Source organism: Myotis lucifugus, unplaced genomic scaffold, assembly GCF_000147115.1.
Source record: "Myotis lucifugus unplaced genomic scaffold, Myoluc2.0 scaffold_55, whole genome shotgun sequence".
NCBI lineage: Eukaryota > Metazoa > Chordata > Mammalia > Chiroptera > Vespertilionidae > Myotis > Myotis lucifugus.
The window spans coordinates 699,274-716,191 of record NW_005871103.1 but is presented as its reverse complement, the minus strand read 5'-3'; the positions used below and the strand labels follow the sequence as shown (position 1 = coordinate 716,191).

The following is a 16,918-nucleotide window of genomic DNA, read 5'->3' as shown; positions in this document are numbered from 1 at the left end:
AATTGTCCCCTAAGGGTGGGGGGAACCAACCTTGCAACTGAACAAAAGAATTCCAAAGATGCAGAGATCAGACAAGTCCTGTACAAAGTCCACACTCACACAGAGTTAAGTATTTCACAAGATGTTTTTGATATTCCTCCATGGCAAAGAGGTTAAGATTAAAATGTTTATCTTACCACAGAAATTGACTGGGCACTTCTTTCCCTTTAACTCTTCCCACCCCAAGTTCGTCCTCACCTTTAAAACCTTTACAGCAGTGGTTCTCAACCTTGGCTGCACATTAGAATCACCTGGGAATCTTTTTAAAAACCTGATTTCTGGGCCTCATCCTCCGGAAATTGTTTGTTATGGGGTGAGGCCACAACATTAGTTAACAAAGAAACAGAATTTCCGGAGGACGAGGCCCAGAAATCAGGATTTTCAAAAAATTCCCAGGTGATTCTAATGTGCAGCCAAGGTTGAGAACCACTGCTTTAGAGGAAGGAGTGACCTTGCAGCAGGCAGGAAGACAAATGAAGGAAGGCCTCCAGCCAGTCCGACTGAGCAACGGATAGTTAGTTCTACTCTTACTTTTCAGATCAGACCAACACAATGACAACTTACTTTCAAGACCATGTTTACTTTGCTGAAAGCCACATTCCAAACACACTCATTCTTAGACGGGAAGCAGCTTCCAGTCCAACCTTGTTTATGCTCCAAGTAGGTTTGACAGAAAAACCACATCAATTTGTTTTAAAATAATTTCCATTTGCTGGAAGCTGTTCCTGAGGGGTTCTCCACCATGCTAATCGGCTCTGATGCCTACCAGCTGTAGGTAGGGGCGCCCGGGCACACAGGCTGGCTCTGACTGCTCTCAGAAAGACACCCTCTCTTGAATTAGGGATACATATTTGTGTTCAAGCCCAAAGTTCACAGTTGAGGGCACTAAGATCATTTATGTGCCTAACTAAGCATCAGAAAAATAAATTAAAAAATAAAATGCAGATTAAAATAATTCAATGCAATTTTCATGTATTAAATTGGTGTACGGTTACAGAAAACAAAAGGATCTAATGTTTGTGAGGGTGTGGAGGAAATGGGCACAATTTCAACAGAAATTAGTGGCCCCTAGGAGCAGTGCTTTCAAATCTTAAGAATTTGCATACCCAAAGCAATGTGGATTCAGTAACTCATCCTAAGGAAACAAATGTATAAACATATATGTATAAGGATGTTTACCTAAGCTTATAAAAAACCTAAATGCCTAATATCAGAAGAAGTTTAATTATTACTTACACCGTATTTTTTAAAAATGCTTAAAGTTGAAGAAAATATTCATGCTTTAACATTTTATAAAAAAAGCAGATATTATGTTGTATACCTGAAACTAATGTTATATATTAATTATGCCTCAATTAAAAACTTTTACAAGCAGAATTACAAATGAATAGCAACCCTAATTTTGTTTAAACAATATTAACTCGAAACGTATTCAACAACAGACATTACTGGAAATGTACACAACAAAGTGATAATGTTTATCACTGAATAATGAGATCAATTATTCTTTCTTCTTTTGTAGTTTCCTCTTTATTCAATAAACATGTCTACCAGAAAATTAGAAGTAATGAAAATAAAGGCATGGTTACTAGGCAAACAGGTCAACAGCACAAAACCCCTTTAACATAAAGTCAACTTCCTCAACCATCACAGCTTACTGGGTACGCAAGGGAGGGCCTGCCTGCAGAACACAGCCTAAGACCTCGATACCAATACCAGGAGGCAGAGCTCCCTGGGCAGAAGGCAGCCTTCCCACCCTCTCGCGAGCATCCCCAGGAGACTGCCCACACCTGAGGCCCACACCTGAAGTCCACGCCAAAACGGGCCAGGTTTAGAAATCCATCTGCCCAAAGTCTCCTGCTGTGGAAGTTTCTGGGAATCTAAGTTGCTAGTTGGGCCTGCACCACCGTGGGCATGGTAACCTGCCCTTGGTGTTCTTACAGCTTGCTCTGCCAGCAAAGAGGGAGAAAAACAACCGTGCCTGGTCACCCTTCTTGTCAAAGTAGAGGACTTAGCAAAATAACGAAGAGCCAAGCAACCCAAACCAGCTGCCTGGCCAGAGCTCAGCATAAACTGAGCAGAATAACCACAAGGGAAGGGTGTCTAGACAGCCTCAGTCTGTGCAAGAAGCAACTCTCCCCTGCAGTGTCAACTCTGAAAAAGCAGACTCCAAACATCGGCTCCAGCAAGAGCAGATGAGAGCCATGTCACAGTTGGGAAACGCACCGTGGGCTCCCCCCGCCAAACACAACACAGAGGAGAGCTGTCCGGCCGCCCACCTGCCAGGGACAGCCTCCGAGGTCCAGAAGGGAAGCGATGCCCGGGACCCTGTGGGATACAGGTCATGTGCTTCAACTGGAAAGGAGATTCAGTTCCAATACAATACGTGGATGCAGGATTTAAAAGCCACCTTCCCACAACAGAGGGACTAAAAAGACCACCCATTCTATTTGCTGCATCTTCCTTCCTTTCCATTCTTCTACCTTTCTCAACACTAGTATTTGGTGGGGAGTGGAGGAAACTATCACACAGATGACGCATATTTAGGAAATTTACAAATAGGTGAGCTCCTGGGAGGCCCGAATTATCCAAAGTGTCTGGGAGAAGTATTTCTATAGGATTTATAGGAACACACAGAATGAACACCAATAACTCTATCTACGTCAGTGTCTGTACTGGCAATGAAGGTGTCCCAGGCTTTGTGCTAGATTCTGGGAATACAATGGTGGATCAGAAACAAAGCCAGCCCTGCCTTCAGGGAGCTTACGGACTAACCAGGCAACAGACAATAACCAAATATCACATGAAACTTCTATAAAGGACTGCAGTCCTCAGGCAAGAATCTAACCCAGAGGGAAGGTCAGCACAGGTTCCAGGGAAGAGACCTTTCAGGGGGATGAGTAGGAGTCTGCAAGGCACAGAGGAAGAGCATTTCTTCAGGCAGAGGGGACAGGATGTAAGGGACATGTGACCTGCAGTGTTATAAGAGCCTAGAAAAAGGTCCCGCGTTGTGGCCAGGGCTCATGGAGCCAGCCAGGAAGGAATGATGAAGGTGGAGAGGTGGCTGGACAGCCAAAGCTCTGGGCAATGGGAGTTGTGTGTTCCAACCAGTGACTCTGCAAAGACCCCTGTGGCTAAAAGGGAAGCAGAACCAATGTGAGTGTAAAGCTCTCCATTCCCCTTAAAGTCTGTATAACAAACAGAAATGGTGTAGAAGAAAAGGTGAACATCAATTTACCATGCAAAATCACTGATGAATTTTACTGTTCTTCCTTTCATCTATCTCTGCTGTGGTCCTTTTTAAAAATGAAAGGTGGGGGGCCATGAGTCCCTTGCCATAGCAGTCTCCCAGGACCACATCCACCTCACAGGGCCACACAGCCCAAGGCATGTCCAGGATTTCAGGCAGCATAAACTCCATCGGCAGGCTAAACTGTTTATATGTTCTGGAGTTAAAAATACACCAAGTCAGGTCAGCGTTAACACCAAGGCCTTATCGCCAAGGTTGTCTGTAAGCGGGTTACACAAGGCCAGCCTAGGACTCACCCATCTTTTAAATGTGCCTCGATCTGCAAACTGTCTAAGGCTACGTGGGTAAGATTATAATAAAGCCACCAAATACACAGGCATTTGAGAAAAACACTTTCCAAACCCAAGGATACTTTACTGTTTATAAATAGTTTACTTTTCCTGATCCCCAAGCATATAATATTCGCAGTTGCTCCAGAAACCAAAGAAACATGGAGCAGGAACACAAACCACAACCTAACAGAAACAATAAACAACAGATGGGGAGACATATGCCAAAGGGGCACACCAAAAATGGGTTCTGACACACCAGCCTGCCAACGAGGAAGCATGCTCTGCAAGATGCCATGAAGACGCCGTTGGGAGCACTGCTCCACGAGCAGGTACTGCAGGCCACCGGAGAGTTGAAGGATCGATCACGGGCCTCAAGGAGCTCACAAACTTGCAGGAGAGGCAAGACAAACACAGAAGGCAGACAGTACTAGTCTTGCAGTGTTCTTTCCAAAGACAGCCTGCAGAGTCAGGTTGGAGGGCTAACTCTGGCAAGTGCTAGACCCTGGGCAAGCGAGTCACCCCTCTGGCCTCATGTACCATATGGAAGTGACATATTTCATAGAGTTAGGATGATAATTAAATTAATGTACATGGGCCCTGCTGCAAAAAGATGAACTGCCATTACCGCTATACTTATTATAATAACTAACCTTCCTCAGGCTTCTGCTGTTAGGCCCTCTTCTAAAAATTAAAAAGTATTTCAATGTTGTTCTCATAACAAGGTTAGCGAGGTGGACACTTCAATTATCCTTTGAACATAAGAGGAAACTGAGTCAGAGGGAAGCTGAGTAAATTGCCCAAGGTCATCCAGGAAGCCAGGCTCCAGAGCCACTGTGCCACCTCAAGTATGACTGCTTCGTGCCCACCGCCACCCCCTCGTCACCACGCCCGCAGAAGGAAGTGGGGCTCTGCCGAGGTCAGGGACACAGCCTTCCCTTCCCAGGAGACCCTTGCACACTGCACTCTTCTGGGCTCTTCCCTGGTTGACAACTTGAACTTATTTGAAGAGTTCAAAACAAATGCTAAAATAAATTCAGACTCGCAAGTCCTACTTGCTTTAACTAAGTTCTAATGATCCTGATTATTTAATATTTATGAAAAATGTTTAAATGTAATCTGTCCCAAAACAAAGGGGAGGGGGTCCTAACTAAGTAAGTGTGGCCGTCACACTGCTTCCCATACATGGACATGTCTATTTTCAGTATCATAATCTCAATCCAATTATTCAGCCAATTTTACCTTAATGCTCATTTTTTAAGTCTGACTAGAATTTTCCAACTACACTGTAACTTTAAGCTTTTGTGTTTCTTCCACATTTAAAAGAATGCCATTTCCCAATCTATAACTCCCAGATGTAGAATTCACAGATGATTCATCTCACAGAACAAGTGTTCAGAGACATCAGCTCCAAATAGAGGGAAAACTTGGAACCCTCCACTCCCTCAAAGTAAGAGCTCGCCTAGATCGGCTTTTCTCAACAAAGTTTGTTTTCAATTATATTTCCAAGTTCTTTTAACAATAACTGCCTGGCGTCTGGCACCAACACATCTGACTCTTTGAAGTGGTTCTCAAGCAGAAAGTAGAAAATAAGGAGAGAAAGGGGAAAGGAAGAGAAGACCATCCATAATTTTTGTTTTGGGTAAAATATTCTCTGCAAAAGTTCTCTCTGACATGTAACCTCAGACAATCCAGCAGCCAACCTTCTCAGGGAAGGCAGGCCCTGCACGGAGCACCCGGGACTGAAGAAAGCCTCTGAAATCATCCCTTAGCCATCCCTGGTTCGTCACGAGAACACAGGTCCTCAGCACAAAGAAAATGCCCCTTTACTCATGATATCTAAGTTCCAAAGCACGTGTAGGTCCTCCACACAGGTCCACAGCGGGAATCCCACTGAGGAGTAAGCCTCAGAACCCCTTTGGGAAAGGAAGAAAAGTGTGGGATCGTTTCTAACGCAGAAAAAAAAAGTACCAGGAAGGAAAGTCACAGGCAATAAACAAGTCATTAGCAAGGGATTCCTAGGTACATGAAACTGAACAATCCTGCTGCTTTCAAGTCAAGTGGAGAAAAAAGACAGATCTGTGAAAAGTTACCTAACCAGATGGACTGACAATCCTCCAGGAGAGGATTAGATTAAAAAAACAACCCACAGAACAAGGGCAAGTGCATAACAGAGAGAATGCCTGACACTGACGGAGGCTCCTGGGAGGGCGGAGGGTTGTTGGGCCTATTTTGATCTGAGAAAGCACATGGGAAAAGGCCATCTTTAGGCCTTGAAGGGAGAATTTTAAAAAAGAAAAAAAGTCTAGTTCTTTGGACTATTTGCTTTAATCCTAAATTAGTCTCTAATTCCTGTTAAACTTCCTGTCAAGAAATTCCAAACCACTAAGTGTACCTCTAATTTCACTGCATTCTAGCTGTATCCCCAAACCAGGCTCCAAATTCCAAGAATTTGTTCTAAAGAAAGAGAAAAAATCCAAAGCTTCCTCCTTATGGAAATTTACATGACAAAGAATATGGAAGGGAAAAGCCCAAGAAATCCCACTGAAGGCATGAACAAACTCCACGTGGAAGAAAGGTAGCTATTCAGACACAAAATAAAGGCTTCTACTCAGCAGGATAGAGCAAGTCTTAAGGAGTCCAGTTATGATAGGGAGCATGACTTTCACAAAAACAGTGTTTGACCGAGAGGAAACCAATGAAAACCCAGGCAGATGGACAGATGTGGTAAAAATCTGACCCCTCAAAAAGACCAAAATTGGATCATTCAAGCCACTGGACTGCGCATATGAAGCTGTTGAGTTGCCACCATGAAAGGCAGACACTAAAGATCTCCGGGGTAAAGGGCTGCACGCTACTCTGATAGCTGCCGTGCTCCTGCAGTCGATGGTGAGAGCCAGCTTAGGGAGGGCAGACACACCGCGAGGTGTGCAGCTGCCCTTCCTCCGGGGATCACTACTGAATCTGTTACAGGGGGCCTGCCCAGTCACTCAAGGCAGTTTATGGGCATCACCTCCAACTGCACACATCCCAACCATGCACTACAGGCCTGCGGGAGGTGCTGCCCGCAGTGGCCCTAAGAAAGGCAGAGATACGCGACTCCTTGGGAAAATGTGCCCTTCATTTATTTACCATTTTTTACCTAAATTCTTACAAAGGAAATAAAGTAGGTTTGCAGCAGTTTTCACAGTAGTCTTTGGGCCAGAGGCAAAAAGGAGGCACCATCAAAGAAAGAAATACCATGGGGTATTTTCTCCCCTCAACAACACCTAAAGGACCCAAGAAAGGACCCCTCCCTGAGTCCCCCACACACACCCTCTGTCCCTGTGCTGCTCGGGCATTCACCCGAAGATTCCACTCAGAAGCACTAACCACTCAAAAATTATTTTTAAGTAAGTACTCTAGACACACAGACCCATTTACTAATTCTTACCATCCAATGAGTAGTAAGTTTATTCCTTCTTTGCTTCATTTAGGATAAAATCATAAACCTGAACGCAAGGAGTCTTGGAAGTCACACAGCCCTTTACAGAAAGGAAATTAACTGCTTAGCCCAAAGTCACGTTGCCAAACAAAACCCCCAGGTCTCTTGACCTAGCCATGGGCTATTTTCCTATCCTACCACATTCTCCCCTTGGTAGCTCCAAGAAAATTATACTTTTTCCTTTTTGAGCCAGTAGTTTTATTCCTGTTTGGTCAAGAACTCTTTAAAAAACTTAGTGAAAATGTGGGCTCCTTTCTGCCCAGAAGGATGAACTGAGCTCTAAGACCTCATATATAATCAAGTTCCCTAGACACACACCCCCAAAATAAATGATATTTACCAGTCTTTATTTTAAGACAGTCTGGAATTCAATATAATTTAATCATTTCTAAGTCCTGTTTCAAATGAACTTGTGAAAGAATCCAAACCTCCATAGAAGAGTTCCTGATTTTTCTCTTGGGCAAAGCACACCCCTCGATGAGGCCAAACCACCGTGGCCAAGAGTCCTACACAGACACCAAATCTGAGAAAACATTCAGAGGAATTTGGGATGGGGCAGACCTTAATAGCTGCAAAACATTTTAGTTTGCTTTCTGGATCTCCTCTCCTCCAAACCCAACTCGGAAGGAAACCCCGTCCCACTCGGGCTGCAGCGTCAGCATCCATCATTTCTTGCATCAACAACCCACTCCCGGGGAGCAAGGAGCTCCTCTGGCTGCTTACAGGCTTTGCAAGCACTGGGAGCTCGTGTGCCAGAACCTCACCAGCCCAGGTGGAGGGAGAAAATCACAGACACACAAAAGTGTTTTAATGAAAACTACAATGTAGGTAAGATGCATGGTGCTGAGCTCTCTGCTGAAATCAAATGAAGAATGAAGTTCTCCCGATTTGCAAAACAGAACTTAAATTCCTAGCTGGAACTTCTCAACTGTAAGTTTTTTCCTCCCCCCATAAATTTTTTTAAACCCTTTGGCATGTGCTTCCACTTTTCTAAACATAGAATCTACTGTAAGATGGTATCTAATTAAATATCACATAAATATAATTAAGCTTAATATACCATAAGTTGAACCTGACCATGTTGGACAGCTTTTAAAACCACTCAATAATCTATATGAAATCAGATTTTCACAAATAGAATATGGAAATCATTCTATAAACTAGGCTCAAGTGAATGGAACTCGGATGACACGTGACTCATTCCTAATTAAGCTGGAGCCATCATGAAATCTATTCTAAAAGGGGCTCCTAACCAACAAAGTAACAGGCTGTGGAGAAATTAAACAAAACAGACAAGACCATTCTGCAGCTACTTGGACAAAAGCATTTTCAAATCTGTGTGAAGTTTAAATCGAGCACAGAGGGTTCCAGGAACCCAGTTCTTTGCTTTTTGAGGACTTTCTTACAGAGTGCCTCAGACTCTATTTAAAGCAGCCTCAAGTAGCCACAGCTGGAGGGTCGGCCTTGCAAAGTAAACAATAGTTAACTCAATTCAGACTCAGGACTTAACTACAACCAATGGCTAATTATCCCTCTATTAAGTAACAATATCTGAAAAACCAGTTTTTAAATGACCCATTCGAAATTATGTGTGTTCACTAATGGATTCCGATCAACAATTAATAGCAGAGTAGAGGCCTCCCTATTAAGAGCTGCTGGGAGAGAGGAGAGTTCATCAGAACCACAGGATTCTGGCAAAGGCTCCAGAACAAAAGAACTCTCTCAGCCCTTCCTGAAGTGGAAAAAAAAAACCAAAAAAACTGTACTCTGAAAACATAAATTAAGAGTGCATGCCGTATGTGCTCAAGAAACATTCTATAAGTATATTGCTTACCAAGATTCCCTTTGCAAAAAACATTTAAAAGCTGTTTTCAAAAAGTTCAAATTCACATTTCTTAAAACACCCTTTAGTGAATTGTATGATGATTTATACCTCAACAAAGCTATTATTTTTTAAAAACCATACATATACATTTACAAATAAAACTATATGCTTGGAAGCCCAGAAAAATGGAGGTGTAGGTGTACTGGGATGTAGATCAAACAAGAGGAGCCGAGGGTTGATTCCTAAAAGCTGGGGGATGGTACATAGAGTTCATTATTCTGTCCACTTATGTAGATGTCTGTTATCCCCATAGTAACAGGTAAGAAGAAACGAAGAAATGTTCCACACTAACAGTGAGTTTACTCAAGTAGCTGGCTGCACATCTAATGGTCCCTGAATTCAGAATTTTGTTTTAAATCAGATTTTTCAGATCTTCTCACAAGAGAAAGATGCTCAATCTCCAACAGCGGACCTCCCGTCAGCGGTAGCTGTCACAGCCCAGGCAAAGCCCAGCCTGCAGATTTCTTTCCACCCCGCAAAGTGCTAAGACTCGAGATACAAATGCTTCCACACACAGAGCACTGCAAACACAAGATTTGGAACTAAAGCGAGAATATCTGTCCCCGGTTCAAAAGCTCAATCCTTCTCAGAGTGTCTAACAGGCCTCCATCAAGTAGGTAACCCAGTGAGAAGGAATTTATCAGTGCAAAGTATATTCTGTCCGAGTAAGTAGCAAATTATTTGAAGGGCAAATTGTAATTTGGTGGAAGAAGCAACGGACAGGAAGGGGGATGGGAGGGACACCTGCTAAATGCTACACAATGGCGCCTTAGAAGATGAAGTTGTGAGATTCTTTTTTTTAATCAGATAAAAAAAAAAAACACCCACCTATTATCTCCACTTTGTTTCTCAATAACCAGCTAATTCTGCTTGCAGGTTAGACCTTCACTCATTTCATTCATTTCTTACTAATAATATGAGACCTTGAGAAAAAAATACTTGCACATCTTAAAAGATGAGAGAACTGCTCACTGCAAAAATGTAGACTTATCAATGCAGAGTGCTTAAAAAGACAGGCCATGCTTTCTTTAAACGCTCTGACTGGCACCTTTTGCCAAAACAAACTGAACAGGCAGTGATTGGAACCTGCATCCTGGTTCATAAGGAAGCCAAGATGTACTAGACTCACAGGGATGAACGGGCTGGTTGTTCGCACAATGAGCTTTACCGGTTGTGCTAAATTAAACAGTAAAGACGCAAACAATCGGAGCCGTTCATGTGGGCAGGGCTGTGAGCTGTGGCCATTCCCTGAGGGACTCAGAGGAGCCAGGGCACATGGCTCTTCAGGTGGCACCCTGGCTCAGTTCCTCAAGTGACTCGTGCTCACTGCCGTGGTCCTCTAACAGTTACCTTAGGACTGCAAGAAAACCAAAATAAAAGAAAAACGTCAGAGCTCTCTGCATACAACCCAACAGTTGCCTCCGCTCACACCTCCTCCTCCCTCAAATATTTCCAAAGAGAAGTGGGTACAGTGCAGGGTTCAGCCGGCCACAGCCTGTAACCTAACCCGGGTTTGGAGGAGCACACCTGCATTTTTCGGAGCTATTGACAGAGAGGAGTTACTTGCATCTTGGTCAGGCTCAGTTTCCATGAACCCCTGGGAAATAATAGGATAAAATTATTAGTTTAAGGGCCTCTCACTCCCCTGCCTCCTTCCCACACCCCACCTCCCAAAAGGAAAATGCTAATAGAAGTATTTGTGCAACTGGAATACATTTATAAACCACCTCCATAATTTTTGCTAATTGTGTAATTTGTTGCAACTGTTGATAGCTTCTCGCCTGTCCATCAGAGCTTCCCAAGGGCACAGGAAGTTTCACTGTTTCTCTCCATACATATCACCAAACACCGAATGGTTCGAGAAGGCTGCGTGGGGTAAGCCCTGCCACCCTGCCCAACCCAAAAGGAGCCTTCATATCAGAAAAGTAAACTTTCCCCAGGAGAGCCTTTGTCACCAGGAAGTCTAGGAGAGACTGGCCATGGGAGAGGATGCGCAATTTGATCTACTGAGGCCTTAACTTTCAAACTGTGCTCTGGAGTCATCAGCAAATTGACCAACCCACACTGTGGAATTGGGCTAAACACGTGTCATCTAACTTTGTCCTCACAGCAGCTGTAAGACAGAATATTATGATCCCTTTTAAGAAACAAAGGAAAGGGTTTTACCCATATCACACACATCACTGCAGGGTGGTGGGGCCAGGGATGGACCCTAGAAATAATTTTCAAGTCTTCATCACTATTGCCAGTGAGGGGTGTGCACTCTGTGTGATCACTAGATGAGAACATCCCCAATTTAACAGAATAAAGGTGAAGAAAGCCTCACCCTCATCCACTCTTTTCCCCATCAGTAACCCAAACCAAGATGTGGGTACAGCTGGGCAGCAAATGCCCATGTGGAGGACACTGAGAAGAACAGCGGGAAGGACACAGGGAAATGGAGAAACAGGTGTTTTAGAAAATATGGTGACTTTTATAAGCAGACTGGGTTTATGGCTTGTGTTTCAGAAGACAATGTATAAGGTATTTTATGGATAGAAACCACGTATAAAGTATTAAATTATATAAAACATACAGTATATCAACATATAAACCATAAAGCTTTTGGATAAGAAAAATACATAAGCATAGCCCTCCAAAGAAACAAACAAAAAACAGGATATAAATTGGCAACCCCAACTGGACTTTATACAAACCACAATTTTCATTTTTTATATAGTCTTTATCCATTCATTTTGCTTAATGACAAGAATAGATGTACTAAGTTCTTCACTAGAAAACTTCTCAGCCCGTCATGTAATTGGCCAACTAATTGGTAAGCCTGGACAGCTATTCTATACTCTGCAGTTTACAAGAAATAAGTGCAGGTTCCAAACAAGTCAACTATTGTGGAAATTTTAACCTCTGGCATTCAAAGTCCTACTTCTCTGCATGGAGAGATGACAGCAGATCTGAGCTTACCAACCGCCCCCCACCGCCCCCCCCCCCCCCGGGGCGACCACCACCACGAAATAAAAGTAGGAGACCAGCACATTACAGACACGCAACGTGGACTAAAGCCAGGAGGTAGACTGACTGGACCCCACTGCCTCAATGTCATGCTTAACTCATAAAAAACCCACTAACAGTTCCTGAATTTCCCACAGGACGGGAACATTGAGGATTTTTAGATACTTCTCCTCCTCTGCCTCGGAATGTTTCCCCCACCCCTCCTCCCTCTCGTCTCAAGCACCGCCTTCTGCCTTTGAAACTGCATCCATTGTAAACAGCTCTGAATATTAACACAGCCCAGAGTCCTATTGCTTTTAAACGACCCCCAGGGTTTCAAATTGCAGGGTTTCAAATTGAGGTGGGGGCAGTCCCCAGAGAGTAAATGTCACCAAGCTCATTCAAAGAGCTGAAAGTTAGGCTTGCTCATGAAGCTTAAAGTAGTTCAACTTATGGAGTATGTCAGAGGAATCTCTGAGTTTAAACAAAAAAAAAAACACAAAAAAAAAGAATTAAAAAGTCCTGGGACAACCAATATTCCTTATTGCTTATAGTGACTTTCAATTCAACGAGTCCCTTTTCTAGATGCCTTTGCCTGTGAATATCACTTTTAAAATAACCAGAGGCTATTTTAAACAACCTCCTTCCGCCTTCCTGCTACCAGATCTGCAGGCTTTAGCAGGTGCACAAAATTGGTCCAGGTGCAATGTTAAGTCACACAAAACCCTCCTACATTCCTGTCCACCCTGAGAGAGGGGGTGCTGAAAAGACTTTGCACCAAGGAGACACCTCTGCAGAATGGGGGTGGGGGGAGGCCCTTTCATTGTGAGCATGTGTCTGAGGGAGAGAAAGGTCAGCCAGAGGCCATTCCACTGCTCAGGGAAGGCTGCACGGGGAACCCAGGCAAAGGCATTAACACTGCAGGGGGAACCTCCCGCCTGAGAAGAGCTGGGGTGCCCCACACTGGGATGTCCCCTAGGAACCAGCTGTGCTTATAGCTGAATAGTCTTCATCTTTCTCAAGGTGAAGAATCACTGCCAACAATACATTAAAAAATCAAATGTAATTATGGAGAGAGATGAACACACTTCTGTTTAAAACCGTCCCTTGAAAAGGGGGCAAGAACAGCTCTGACACCCTAAAGGCAGAGGGACACTGTGCCAGAAAGCTCATGGGGGGAGGGGTGTCTCTGAGCACTCAAAGATTAGATTTTATGGCTGTAATTTCATGTCAGGGGGACTCTCTCTCAAGGCAGCCAGTGTTATTTGCCAGAGGCTTCCCCTCACTCAGAAAAAAGGTGTCGGAGAACTAGTTACCCACAGGTGTTCCAGGAGAAGCAAGGCCACGCTTCTGACACTGGGTGCAAAAGGCCTCGGAGCTCCAGCTAAAGCAGAACTGTGAAAGCCCTCTCACCTTGCAGAGGTTCTCTCTGCCACTTCCCCAGGTGCTACTCCAAACCACCCTTTGCCCATCCGACAGGTAGGAAGATGTTCATTGTCTCCTGAGTGCTTGTTTAACGAGACAGAGACAAAAAACCAAAAAACCGAAACAAACTGGAGGAAATGAAGACCTCAGGACAATCCGGACAATGATCTACTTCTTAAAAAACACACACAGGAATCTCCGTTTGGGTTCCTGAACAACTTGGTCATCTGCATTTTAAATCTAATTTGCATAAACAGGATGGGAAGTATTTTCCAAAGTTTTAATTCACAGCACCCTGCACACCTGGGCCTCAGAGCACAGCTGTACAATTTGAAAGACAAAGGCCCTCTTTGCTTCACAACTACAAAGGCAACCATGGTTTGTGGGTTTTTTTCTAAAGTAATCTTAAGTGCCACTTACATACCCAAACCCACGATTTAAGGCACCCGGGTTTGGAACCGCAAACACATAAGGAGGCATAATATAAAGGCAAACCAACACATTCCTCTTCATGTGGCAGAGGATAACCCATCTGGTGTCCTGGCTTCTGAACGCCAGGCGTCTTCCTGCACATTGAGGATCAGGAATTGTGCTTCTCCAGAGCCCCCCTTCTTTCCTGTCACCACCCTACTGGGCCATCATGTAGCTCCGAGAGCAGTTAAGCTAGCAACCCTGTGCTGCGGTATGCCACAGATAAGAGTCTAAGGCATGCTGTATTTAATACTTCAACAGTTTCTAAAGCCATGCTCTCAAAAATAATTTCAAAGAAAGCAAATATCTGAATTCTAAGAAGTTCAACTTCTAAGTTTCTGGGAAGTTAGAATAAGGCTTGGCAGTGCTTGGTGCCATTTATGAATGTGCTGGTTGGACTGTGCCAATCTCACCTACGTAATGGGATGGCAGACTCAGTTACAGCTCGACTGCTACAACTATAAGTTATTGTGCTGAATAAGTTGTCCTCAGGCCCAGGACAACTCCATTCCTTCTATTCAAACTGCACTGAAATTCACTATTAAAAAGTTTTACTTTCCTTATGCTAGGCCTAAGAACAACTACAAAATTAGGTGCACTGTTTATAAAAGCCCACACCCCACCCCCCAAAAATAAGTTCTATAAAGCCACAGGTCCCTTTCTGTCTCAAACTCACAGCCTGAAATTGATTGAACTAGCTGCAGTAAATCTTGTTCATAGGGTTATAAATTAGGTCAAAGCATTTTCTAGATACAATATAAACTCAGAGAGTATAAACTTGGTGAAACTACAACATATTTTATTATACAGAAACTTTCTCCCTGAAGTCTTGCTGAATCACAGCCAGTAATATAACTGATGGAAAATTCAGAGTAAGACTAATGATTTAAATGGGAAATCAGAAGTCTAGAGGAAAAAAAAATAGCCTGATTATTTTAATCAGAAAAAAATAACAACTTCCAAAATTTTCAGAGGATCCCCATTTTGGAACTGAACATTGTATAGCCAGAAGTCACACTCATATTAAAATCTCATCAGTTAACACTATCATCAGTGCAATCAAGTCTACAGAAGCTCCAAACACCCCTTTTGGTATTTGCGGATTATCATGTGTGAATAAAAAAAGACTAGTTTTAGAGCTATTTATGCCATGCAAAAACATCCTAGGCAGCAGAATGCTTAAAAAACCACCAGTAGATGTGCTCAAAAAATTAAAGGGCAAGGTAAAGTGGATCTTGTGACCACAGGAAAAGTGCAAATACGAGGACACCCTGTCCTCTCTCTCAGGGAAGTCACCACTTCTGAACTAAGCGCCTTCCCCACTCTGCCCCTGGCACATGGCCCTGGGAATCACTCTTCCAACAGGTGAACACTCAAGAGTTATTCTGATTCTGCCCACATGACCTTTTTGAAAAACCACCTTAAGAGCATGTAAAAAAAAAAAAAAAAAGCCACAATACCCAGACTGCCCCAACTAAATAAAATACCCCATAAGTGCAATGTACTCACAGGACTTGACAGGGCCACTGCCTGTGTGAAAACCCACAGTGACCACTGGCTTTCACTAAGTCACTGAACTCCACAGAAGCAGCGGAATATGGAAGAGGAAACCTAGTCATAACTCAAGGGCCCAGCTTCAGAACTCTAGTACGTGATCGCCCAACAAGTGTGTGGTGTGCAGTGTGGTCCGAGGGAAATCTGGGCCCCATCTTCAGAGGCACAAGAACTTCACACTGAAAAGGAATTAACTCTTCTCTTCCCCAGAGGGCAGCCAACATCCAGGCCACATTTCCTCAGATCAGGCCACGGTGCTGGTTAAAACTTGTGTCACCAGTTTCTCTTTTTTACAGAGTGAATGAACGCCGTGCCGGATGTTACTACTGTGCCTCTCTGATGCTCTAGGAAAGATTTCCAGTTACTCCACTGAAAAGCAGACTGCTCCTGCTCGGCTTTTCTGGAAGGCACTCAGTTCTATAGAGATGCTAGTTACTGATAACTGAATAGGATTTTGACTCATGGGCCAGGCTGTTTAAAAGTTTAAAAAGTTATACTCTACCATGCTTACAAATGTCTATTTTTTTTTCCTGCCAAATCTCCTCTAAGAAGTGTCCCACTAAGTCCTATAGGCCAAAATCCTGACAACACAGAAAAAAAAAAAAGCTTCTTTTGGGTGAAACAAACTGCTTAAATCAACCAAATCCCTGACACCCTTTCCTGAAGTAGCACTACTCCAGAACTAACTGGCACCATGTATAAAGCAGAAATGCTAGAGGGTGGGCCTCCGCCACTGGATCATCAGGCCCAAGGGGGGTCCCAGGGAACAGGCAGGAAGGGTCTGGAACACAGTCCCCTAAAATGCCAACCAAGCAGAAAAGGACAAACTCCCAGCAGTCAGATTTCCAGGAACTCTCAAGGTCCTCCGACTTGGGGGTCCCCCAGAGAAGGCTTTCTGCCCTGGCGTGAGGCAAGTCACTAATAAATAATGTAACTGCAAGCCTGGAGCCAGGAGTCACCTTCATTCATTACCCACTGGAAGGCCAAGGAGCTCAGACACCACAGAGTTGGGTTACACGAGTGGAAAAGAGAAAGACCCACAGACAGACTTCCTCACACTCTCCCCTCCAGATGTTTCCCACTCTCCACCCACACACACGCAGCAACACCCACCTCCGGACTCTCATTCACATTCTCACCTCGACACCAGACACGCTCGCTAACTCCCAGGTGGTCCTCCCGACCCCGCTCGCGCACCCCCAGGCCCCACAAGCACCCTCTTCTCTCCTCCAGACCTTCACTCACACACTCTTCTTTCTCCTTGCAGACTTCTCACGCCCGCCCTCCTCTCCGTTCCGGAGCCCGGAGCACGATCTCCCCACTGCAACCCACGCTAAGTTTCCCAGGACCCCCAACTTCACACGCACACAACAGACCCCGCACCGCCTCCCCGGAGAAGCCTCCCGCGGCCCCAGCCCCAGTGACAGCGCCCGGGACGCGGGCAGCCCGGCGCGCGGCACTCACAGGCTCTGCGTCCAGGCGGGCAGGTCCCC

General features: G+C 44.3%; 1 protein-coding gene across 1 annotated transcript in view; it reads right to left on the bottom strand.

Annotated features, from left to right (window-relative positions):
• The window catches only part of LRIG1 (leucine rich repeats and immunoglobulin like domains 1), a 102,128-nt gene extending 85,216 nt beyond the window's left edge, over positions 1-16,912 (bottom strand). The window contains exon 1 of the mRNA XM_023754037.1: positions 16,890-16,912. The gene's annotated coding sequence lies outside the window, so the exon portion shown is untranslated. The remainder of the gene's footprint in view (positions 1-16,889) is intronic.
• Between the last annotated feature and the right edge of the window lie 6 nt (positions 16,913-16,918).